The sequence below is a fragment of the Arachis ipaensis genome, chromosome B10, assembly GCF_059453495.1.
Source record: "Arachis ipaensis isolate K30076 ecotype BB chromosome B10, ASM5945349v1, whole genome shotgun sequence".
Lineage (NCBI taxonomy): Eukaryota > Viridiplantae > Streptophyta > Magnoliopsida > Fabales > Fabaceae > Arachis > Arachis ipaensis.
The window spans coordinates 30,346,653-30,356,995 of NC_142435.1; the positions used below are offsets into that span (position 1 = coordinate 30,346,653).

General features: G+C 40.7%; 1 pseudogene; it reads right to left on the reverse strand.

Annotated features, from left to right (window-relative positions):
• Nucleotides 1-8,145: 8,145 nt before the first annotated feature.
• LOC107620441 (U-box domain-containing protein 1 pseudogene) lies at nt 8,146-10,110 on the reverse strand (annotated as a pseudogene).
• Between the last annotated feature and the right edge of the window lie 233 nt (nt 10,111-10,343).

Genomic DNA, 10,343 nt, shown 5'->3' on the forward strand with positions numbered 1-10,343 from the left:
CAACTGCGCTTGCAGTGCTCGCTCCATGGCCTGAAACCAAGTATCAGATTCAGTCGGATTGGTGGTTCCCTTGAACTTAGGTGGATTAACCTTTAAGAAAGTTGCCAGTGTCATCGGGCCCTGAACTTCCCTTCCGCCATTGCCATTATTGTTTATCTGTTGCCCAAGAGCCTCCGCAGTGGCTTGCATAGCAGCAGCCATATTCTCCAACGCCGCCATAAGGTTTACCGGGTTATTCGGGTTGACTTCCGGTTCCTGCGTGCTAGTACGATCTCTCTCACGTCCCCGACCGGGTCCATGAGGCGCCATCTGGTTCCTATACACACCAAACAATCGATATCAAGTTGATCAGTCTCAATATCGGAAGTATAGTGCTTCAAAGTACCAAAGGTACACTCATGGACTTCATGCTAGATGTATCGGTTAGATACCCTAACTAGCACAGGCACAGACTCAGAGTATGCATTGAAGCATAAGCAGTTCCATCCCTCAGGCTCACGAGGACGAACTGCTCTGATACCATAATGTAACACCCTAATATTCAAATCCTTATGCTCGAGTCATAAGTCAATGATATTACGGTGGTATGACTCTCAGGTGGATTTTTAATATATAAATATAGGTAATTTCGAAAGGAGTATTAATCGAGAAGCCTGAAAGGAGTAGAAATAAAATCGCGAAGACGTATCACTCACGTTTCGACAACGAAAAGTTAAACTGTGAAGCCGAAAGCGATATACGGACAAGGCATAAAGGAGATTAAGAGATAGATAACGGATAGATATATATAACATAAGTAATAGCCACTAGTCGCGACCCGCGAAGTTTAGGCCGGCTAGGGTATAGTATGAAAGTAGTTGACAACAGTATATCCTAATCTCTCTCAAAGGAAACATAAGAGCCTCTTTAGGCAAGTTCCAAAGAGTTCAATACATAATATAATCTTTTCAAAACAAAGGTGGAGAGATTCTAAGAAAAACACAAAGTGGAGAAAATAAATACCTTCGCCGTCTCTCAGACGAACCGCCGCTCACTTTTGAGCACCTGAACCTGTATCTGAAAAACAAGAGATATATACGGAATGAGAACCCCGGGCCCATGGGTTCCTAGTACGGTAAAAGTGCCAAATAAATACAATGCACTGCAATAAAAACTCACTAAGCATCCTAAACTCCTTTTCACCAAGTATCCAGCCTAGATTCTCACTAATCCATAAATAGGCATCTGTCGTAAGGGGATACTAAATCTAGTTCATGTTACACATGTTTCCCAACTCGCTGATTTTTCCACGAATCAGACTCAGAATCATAAGAAAAACCATCACCAGTTGTTCTGCCTCAGCAACTCTATATCAATACATCATACCCTCGCCTGGAGCTAGTGAAATCACATCACTGCGTCTACCCAGGGGCTCAAATTATCTCATTCAAAAATCATCATCATCATGCAATCACACCATCAATTCATCTCATCATGAACAGCCCCCAACATCCACCGACACCAACATGAGGGATCTCTCAGTTGTACAAACACAAGCAATACAGACAAGTAATACACAAATAAGGTACAAGTAGAACAGGTAGCATGTAATCAGGTAACATAGCATATATGATGTAGAAATCCAAAACAAATAGGCAAACCCAAACAATTCAAACATATGCAAATGATGTATGCCTGCCCTATGGCTGATGACATCATCTGTCGGTTATATAGCCAACCCGACATGTCCTGGTAGCTAACCATTGGACAGAAACACCCCTTGCGGAGCAAGTAGGTTTGAGCTACAACCCCCTTGCTACTACCCGCTCAACCCAGAGCCAGTGGAACAACCACTACTGCGGCTACTACCCAGGCGGGTGTTTTAAAGCTCAACCTGGAGCGAGTGGATTCACCACTACTGCCGCTACTACCCAAGTGTCACAATCTCTGACCTGGAGCAAGTGGGATGAACCACAACCCTTGCTACTGCCCAGGTATCTTAAGCATTAACCCGGAGCAAGTGGGACGAACCACAACCCTTGCTACTGCCTAGGTATCTCAAACATATATTCATTCAATCTTAATTCATATTATCAATCCTCATTGTTATCAAATCTCAAACATTAACCTGGAGCAAGTGGGACGAATTCCAACCCTTACTACTACCCAGGTATCAGAGTTACATTCATTCAAAACTCCATAATTAACTCATTTATCATTAACATCCTTTTCCGTCTCATACCCGGAGCAAGCGGACAACGCCACTGCCTACTACCTGGGGTTACACATCACATTTCAACATTTCCCATTATTATCCATTTAACACATTCATTCATTAATCATATATGCATTTATACTCAGCCATAATCAATAATGGCTTTGCCATGACCCGGCAATAACTCAGCCATCCGGCTCATGGTTCAATCAAGAACCAGCCATTTATCAATAGATATAGCCCTTCGGCTCATGGCATACACAGTACTTCTACCGTCATCCTCCATATCTCATATAATCATCGTTGATCACCATTGATCATAAATTTTCCCCTTGCTTCACTCGCAAGTTACCACATCCCCTAGCTCCTTTCTCATTACTAGGCATATCATAATGATTTAATACATAAGGGTGAGATCGGAGGCTTAGAAGTATGAGATTTAGCTTTTAAAACTAAAAAATCAACTTTGGGATGAAAACAGGGCCACGCGTACGCGTACTCCACGCGCACGCGTGGATGGCCACAAGACTCATCGACGCGCAAGCGTCATACGTGCGAACGTGCAGGTTGAAAAATAGCCAAACGACGCGCAAGCGTCAGCCAAGCGTACGCGTGGGTGCTCTTGCGCCCCAGGCACAAAACTGGCACAACTCTGGCACAACTCTCTGGAAAATGGCTGGGCATTCGATGCAGCGCATCGACGCGCTCGCGCATACTACGCGCACGCGTGGATGGTGCTTTCTCGAAGAACGGCGCGTATGCGCCAAGTGCGCCTACGCACGGGGGGTCATTCTGCTAAAAATTTTCTAAGTTAAAAGCTGCAGAATTCACAGATTCAACCCCCAATCTTCCAACGGACATAACTTTCTCATTTTAAATCGTTTTTCGCCCGTTCTTCGAACGACATGGACATCCCGGATCCAATTTCACTTCTAAAAAGTTTGGCACAAAACGAAGATCCAGAGTCCAAGTTATGTCCCATCAAAGTATGCCCAAAAACCATATTTTCATACAAAACCACAAGGTGCCCTTTTCAAAACAAGCCATTTTCAACCCTTTTTAAAATCAACCAAAACATGCTAGTTTCAACCCTTTTTGAAATCAATCAAAATATACCAAAACCAACATCAAGCCTCCTCAACTCATACATTAATGCTTTGCCACGATTCACAAAACCGCCATATAACCATCTTTACCCATTTCAAACAAATGGCTAAATTACAAACACATTAACATGTCATACATCTTTCCTCATCCCAATTTCCAACAATACTATTTCCAATCAATCATCATTACACATAATCAATATTATACTCACTGTCACATGGTTTCACCCACAAATCAACCTTAATCATTCCTCAAGCATATATCACAACATACATATCTCTCATGCATTATCATACCATCAAGGCATCAATAATCATACTCACATATATGACCACATAATATATCTCAACCAAAATCAAACATACCTCATCTATACAATTTCACCCAAAATTACCAATTTCCACACTTCAACTCCTCAAACCTCATTATTCAATAACCAACCCAATCATTCATATATTCATTATCTGAAATTCATCCAATCACTTGTGTCATCATACAATGCACACATCAACTTACCTTCCTTACCTTTTTGCGGCCTCCGGCCCAAAATTTACGGCCTCCGGCCCAATTTCATAATTTAAAGGCATAAACCACAAATCAATACTCATTACCCAATACATCAAATTTTCAATACACCAAGCATTCAAGGCCACACAATTCTCAACCCAATCATTAATTCACATTACATACCAACTATGCATATTAGCACCAACCATTTACACAATCCAAACTTAATCCTAGGGGCATCTAGCCTAGGAAGTCTCATCACACCACACGGTACTTAAATGAAACTTAAACCGTACCTCTTGTAGCCAAATCAATTGAGCCTCTTCTTTGGAAGTCTCCACCAACCTTAGCCCCAAGCCTCACCAAAGCTTCTCAAGCAACACCAATCTTCCAATTGTGCACCAAAACCATCAAATGCACTAACATAACCAATATTACATACATACATCAACCTAGGGCTCATAAAAATGACAATTCACAAGGGTTGGAGGGTTTCTTACCTTTACCCATTGAAGTTTGTAATGAATATCACCCATGGCTCATACTAGAGCACTCCTAAACAACCAAAATCACAAGGTTTCCTCAAAACCCAAACCAAATTCGAATTTGAAGAGGAAAATGAAAACTGGGCAGAGGACAGTGAATTACTCACCACAAAACTTAGATAGAATTGTAGAGGATGAGAAGAGCGACGCGTGGCTGCAAACGGCTCGTCAATCGGAGTTCCGTAGCTCAAGTTATGGTGGTTTGAAGATCAAAGAGAGTTAGGTTTTCTCTCTTCTCTTCTCTCTTCTCTATTTCAGCGCCCCAACCTCTCTTTTTAGGGTAAAATGAGCTGAAATGCTCATAACTAATGTTTATATATGTTGGGTCTTGGGCCCACTTAGGCCCAGTTCACTTGTTTTTGTCCGTTGGCCCAATTTTGGACCAAAACCTTTAAGATTAGCGCTCTAAATCGCACTTCAAATATTTCTACCTCCCCTAATTATAATTCCTCATTTCTTAATCTTATTTACTCATAATCAATTTTTTCAGCTGCAGTACCAGACAGGTCTCAGCCGGTACTGCCGATCAAAATTCCACTGCGCGCTTTTACGCAGAAAACTATGTCTTTCGACTCGGAAAAATTCACTGAATCCAAATATCATATTTAAATTATCAAATTCCAATTGCCAAATCTTCCAACTATATTCGCTCCTACTTAATTCATTATTTAATTAATTTCGGTTAGACCGGGTATTACACAGAGCCAGTGGAATAACCACTACTGTAGCTACTACTCAGGCAGGTGTTTAGAAGCTCAACCTGGAGCAAGTGGAATAACCACTACTGCTGCTACTACCTGGGCGTCACAATCGTTGACCTAGAACAAGAGGGACGAACCGCCATCCTTGCTACTACCCAGGTATCTCAAGTATACATTCATTTATTCCAAATGAGTTCAATCATTAATCATCATATCATTATCACAAATGTTCATCATTTCCATAACAGTTTCACACTTCTCAATCATGATTCATCATATTTTCAAGCTTTCTTCTCTTGCAAGTTACTACCTAATCCTAGCTCCATTTCACTACTAGGCATACTACTAAGATCTAGGGTTAAAAGAGCGAAAATAGAGGTTTAGAGGTTGAAATTTGAGCTTTAAAACACAAAAATCCATTTCTGCTGAAATAGTGGTCATGTGTATGCGTGGGTGCACGTTTGGACCAAGACACGTACGCATAGCCCTTCTCGCGTACGGATGCGAACCAGGCAGAATCGACTGGTCGCGTATGAAGAATTTCGCGTACGCAAAAATTCCGGGTCACGCGTACGTGCGGGAGTACGTTTTATCAAAAATTTTAACTAAGTCTGAAACCTGTAGAATTTCAATTTTCAATCCAAACTTCTGACGCGCATAATTTTTTCGTTTTAAATCATTTTTCTCTCGTCCTTCGAACAGCGTAAACTTCAAGAACCCAATTTTCGTATAAAACAAGTTTGAAATCATTTGGGGGGTTCGGAAGCCAAGTTATGACTCACCAAAGTTCGGCCAAAAACTAACTTTACACAAAACCTCAAAATCTCAATTTTCATTAAAAACCAAATTCAAATACAACTTCCTAAACATATGTAAAACACAAAACAATCCATATCACACTAATGAGATACCACACCTTCCCATCACTCACCATACCTCATTTTCATAAACCCTATACATAAACTTCACAAATTTGCCAACAATCATCAACATACAATTATATATACACCTTCATGATCACCATTTCATCAATCATTACCATACCCTTATTCATCATTACATTTTTAATATAATCAATTAAACACCATCACATGCTCAAACCATATTATCATTTATGATCACAAGCACTAAGCATTTAACACACTTAATCTTTCCACCCTATTCTATGGTTATCTAGCCTAAGTTTTTACAAGACATTATATATATATTAAATATGAGAAACCTAAACCATACTTTGGCCAATTTCCTCGTATAACCCAATGCTACCCCACAAGGCTAGCTCACAAGCCTCCAACGCCAAAATTCAACAATCCAAGCTTCCGATTTCCACAAATACGCTCCAATTCTCATACATATATCACCTAATTCACATTACCACATTCATATACCAAATTTCAATACCCAAACTCACATAATCAAGGGTTTGACTAGGGTTGAAGATCCTTATCTTGTATGTGCCTCAATTTCATAAAAACCCACTAATTTCTCAAGTCAATTTGATCATGTAACATCAATTAACCAAGAATCTCAACATCCAAAACTATGAAAATTTTCGAAATTGAGAAGAGAAATTAGAAACTGAGAATGGGGTTTTCTTACCTTATAAAGCACTGAAATTTGTAGAGCTCGACGCCATGAACGCGTAGCTACAAATGGTGTGGCGAACGGAGCTCCGGATCAAAAGTTATGTGGAATCAAAGATTTGAGTGAGGGTTTGGTTATGGAGAGTGTTCTTTCCCTTTTTTCCAATTGTTTCCAGCGTGCATGCTGAATGAGGGAGGAAGGAGAGCTTCCTTAAGTGTGTTTGGGCGAGTTAATTCTCAATTTGGCCCTTGAAATTTGGCCTGATGCCCAGAATGACCCCCACAATTTCGTTGGCCCTAATTAGAACCCCCAAATTTATAATTGTGGCTCCAACTTGCTCCTGCAATCATCTCCGTCACCGAAATGCTGATCTAGCGCAATTGCAGGACATGGTGGACACTACTTAAACGACGGCGCATTGGTTTCGCGCGCAAACCCTTTGGAAACCACGTAGTGTAAGAGTTTTCTTGATGTTTGGCAACTTATGATCAATGTAGTGGAAAGAAAGAAAGTTTTAACCCACAAAAAACTGAAACGACGTGGTTTCCAAAGGGTTTGGGCGCGAAACCAATGCAACGTCATTTAAGTAGTGTCCACCGTGTCATGCAATTGCATCAAATCAGCATTCTGGTGACGGAGATGATCGCAGGGGCAAGTTGGAGCCACAATTGTAAATTTGGAGGTTTTAATTAGGGCCAATGAAATTTTGGGGGTCATTCTGAGCATCGGGCTAAATTTCAAGGGCTAAATTGAGATTTAACTCAATTCTGAGTGGGTTGGGTCTTGGGCTCAATACGGGTCCGTTTCATCCGATTCGGTCTGTTCGGTTCAATTTTGCGCCAAATTTTTTGAACTTAGTGTCAGAATTCTCATTTTAATTAGCTCTATCCTATTTTAATATAAAATTCATATTTCTAATATTCTTTATTAAAATTTAATTTATTGACTAATTATTCGCTAATTATTTACTAATCTCTCAGGTTTTACACCTCTGGAGAGGGGTAGGTCCCTCCCCATTTATACTCTGTACCCAGGTGGGCCCCACCTGCTTAGAAGCTTCTGCTAGCTGTCCAGGTTTCTTGTGGGATGGGAGGTGACGCGCGGGTTGCCTCCTGGTTCGGATCGGTGACTGGATCCGGATTATTAGTGGGTTGGGCCGGAACAAGTATTATTGTAGATCTCTTTCATAGTAATCAATATATGCCTTTAAGTATTATTGGACTTGAAATCTTTTTTATTAGTATGATATGAAATAGTAAACTGCAACTCATAGAACATCTATGATGACAGTTACTTTGCTACCGCGAGGGTGGCTAAAAGTTCTGTTTCGTATTCTTCTAAAAATACCCTGATTACTTAATAAGAAAAATACCGAAGTGATAAATTAAGGGGCATCCTAGAATGGTTTTGATTTCACAGAAGAGTGCTATTTTAAGTGAATTGAAAAACATGAGTGATGACATTAACACACCCTGCTCTTGCTCTTGTTAAGTACTTGAATTTATTATCAAAGAGAATGATGAGGTTGTGAGCAGCATCTATTTAGCAAGCGAAGCAATGCATCAGCCTTTCGACGTGCCCTCGACGAGCCATGAGCAGCCAAACTTTGAAGAGAAGGAATGCTGCTGGGATTCACTAAGAGACGTCTCGCCACGAGCTCGCCTTCTTCTTTGCACAACCCGAGAAGAAGTGTTATTGAGTTTTCCTTCCCTGTGGCTGATCCATACCTCAGAAGCTCAATAAGGATAGAAACCAATGCTCTGCTGTTCCTTATCTCTTGTAGCCCTTGAGAGCAACCAACAAGAGAAGCAAGCACAGCCAATGCATCATCAGTGATACCCGCCTTATCATCCATCAGCAACTCAATCAGCAAAGAAACTGCCCCTGCACTCACAATTGTCGCCTTGTTATTTTGGTAAACTGCCAGGTTGAAAAGCGCAGTAGCAGCATCTCTTTTACCTACAGGTGTGCCTTCTTTCAAGAGCTTAACTAATGCCTTTGTGGCTCTTGGATGAGCTCCAATTGTTACTTTGCTGTAATCTATCATAGTCAAGCTGAATATTGCTGCTGCCGCATTTTCTCTTGCCTCCATTGTCTTCCCAGATTCAAGTACTTCTATTATGTTTTCGACTGCTTCGCCGGCTGCCATTATCAGAATCTTGTTGTTGTCAAAGATGGAGAGGTTTAACAAAGCCGTCACCGCTTGTTCCTGGATTCTTGGATCATTGGAAAGTAGTAGTGTAACTAGAAATGGAATAGCCCCGGCCTCGGCTATAATTTTTTGAGTGTCCATGCCGCATTTTGCCAGTAACCGGAGTTTATAAGCGGCTTTCCTTTGGGTGTCGGCCGAGCCAGTTGCCAATTTTCCAACTAAAAACTCTGCTGTCATTTTGATCGCATCTAAAGAATTCGCATTGAAGTTCTTCTTGCTGCTATTTACCTTCAAAACAGACATATTAGGGTCGTTCACTGGGAGCTTGTTTTCATAGCACCATTGCTGGATAAGACTCTTCAATGCATAGTTTGGTACCAGAGCAGTGTGAATTAACCTTTGTCCACTTTTGGGGCAAGTGTGATGCCCGGAGTTTATCCACCGTGCTATCGAAACTCGATCATAGCTGTGGCCGGAAGATACAATCACAGGATCCCTCATTAGTTCAAGCGAAATCGGGCAAAGAAATTCGTCACGAATATTTAGTGTTATGGACTTGGAACTTGCTGAACAATAATCATGAATTTTGATATGTTGAAATTCAGGCAGTGGCTGGCACTCTCCTTCGTTTCTTTCATTCTCTACATCCTTGAATATCAATGATTTGGAATATGAAACCAGAAATAACAGATTCTTGATATCAGACGCTTCCTTTAGTCCTCCGGTGCTAGCCTGATTCCGAATTTCAGCCTCTAGTTTCGATATTTCCCTATCATAATCCGATGCAGTTTTGAAACCAATGTTGCTTAATATTTCCTCCACTTTTCCAGCATCAACAAAGTCCTTGTTTTGTAAACTGTTGTTGGCCATCACATGCAGAAGCCGGTCTCTTTGTTGAAGATCGCGAGGATCAATGAACAACTCAACCCTTTTTGCTTGTTTGTGGAGAAGCTCCACTTGTTCTTGTGTATCTCTTGTGATGCTAAGCAAACTCAGAGGAAGTGTGTCAAGGGAATTTCCCATATCCTTTGCCAGCAAGTAAAATTGGTTGGATATGAACTCCAACTGTATTAGACTCCAAAGATAGCTGCCATCCTTGCATTCTTGAATCAAATGCTTTGATTTCACAATCAAAGACAAGATCTCATTGAAAGACCTTATGGAAGATGGAGAAATTGGACAGCATGTTAATTGAATCTCTTCAAGCATAGAAGAGAGAAGCTTGATCCTCCATATCATGGATGAAACATTCCTTGCATGAACAAAGTGAGACTTCTCCATTGAACTAACTTCATTAGCAATGTTAACCAATGAAACTAGCAGAGACTTAGTGGAACCATCCATTGTGGCTGTTACAATATGATCAAGACTTTTTGTTCATTCTTATAGTGAATTAAATTGAGTTTCTGTTTTGAATTGGATTTCTCTTAGATTTTGTGAATGTTATTTTATGTTGAAGTTCAACATATACAATTTGTCATGACAAGATGTCATGTTAAATTGCACGAGATCTTGACCCTTTCTATGTGTAATTGGTTGCTAAGGACAAGAAA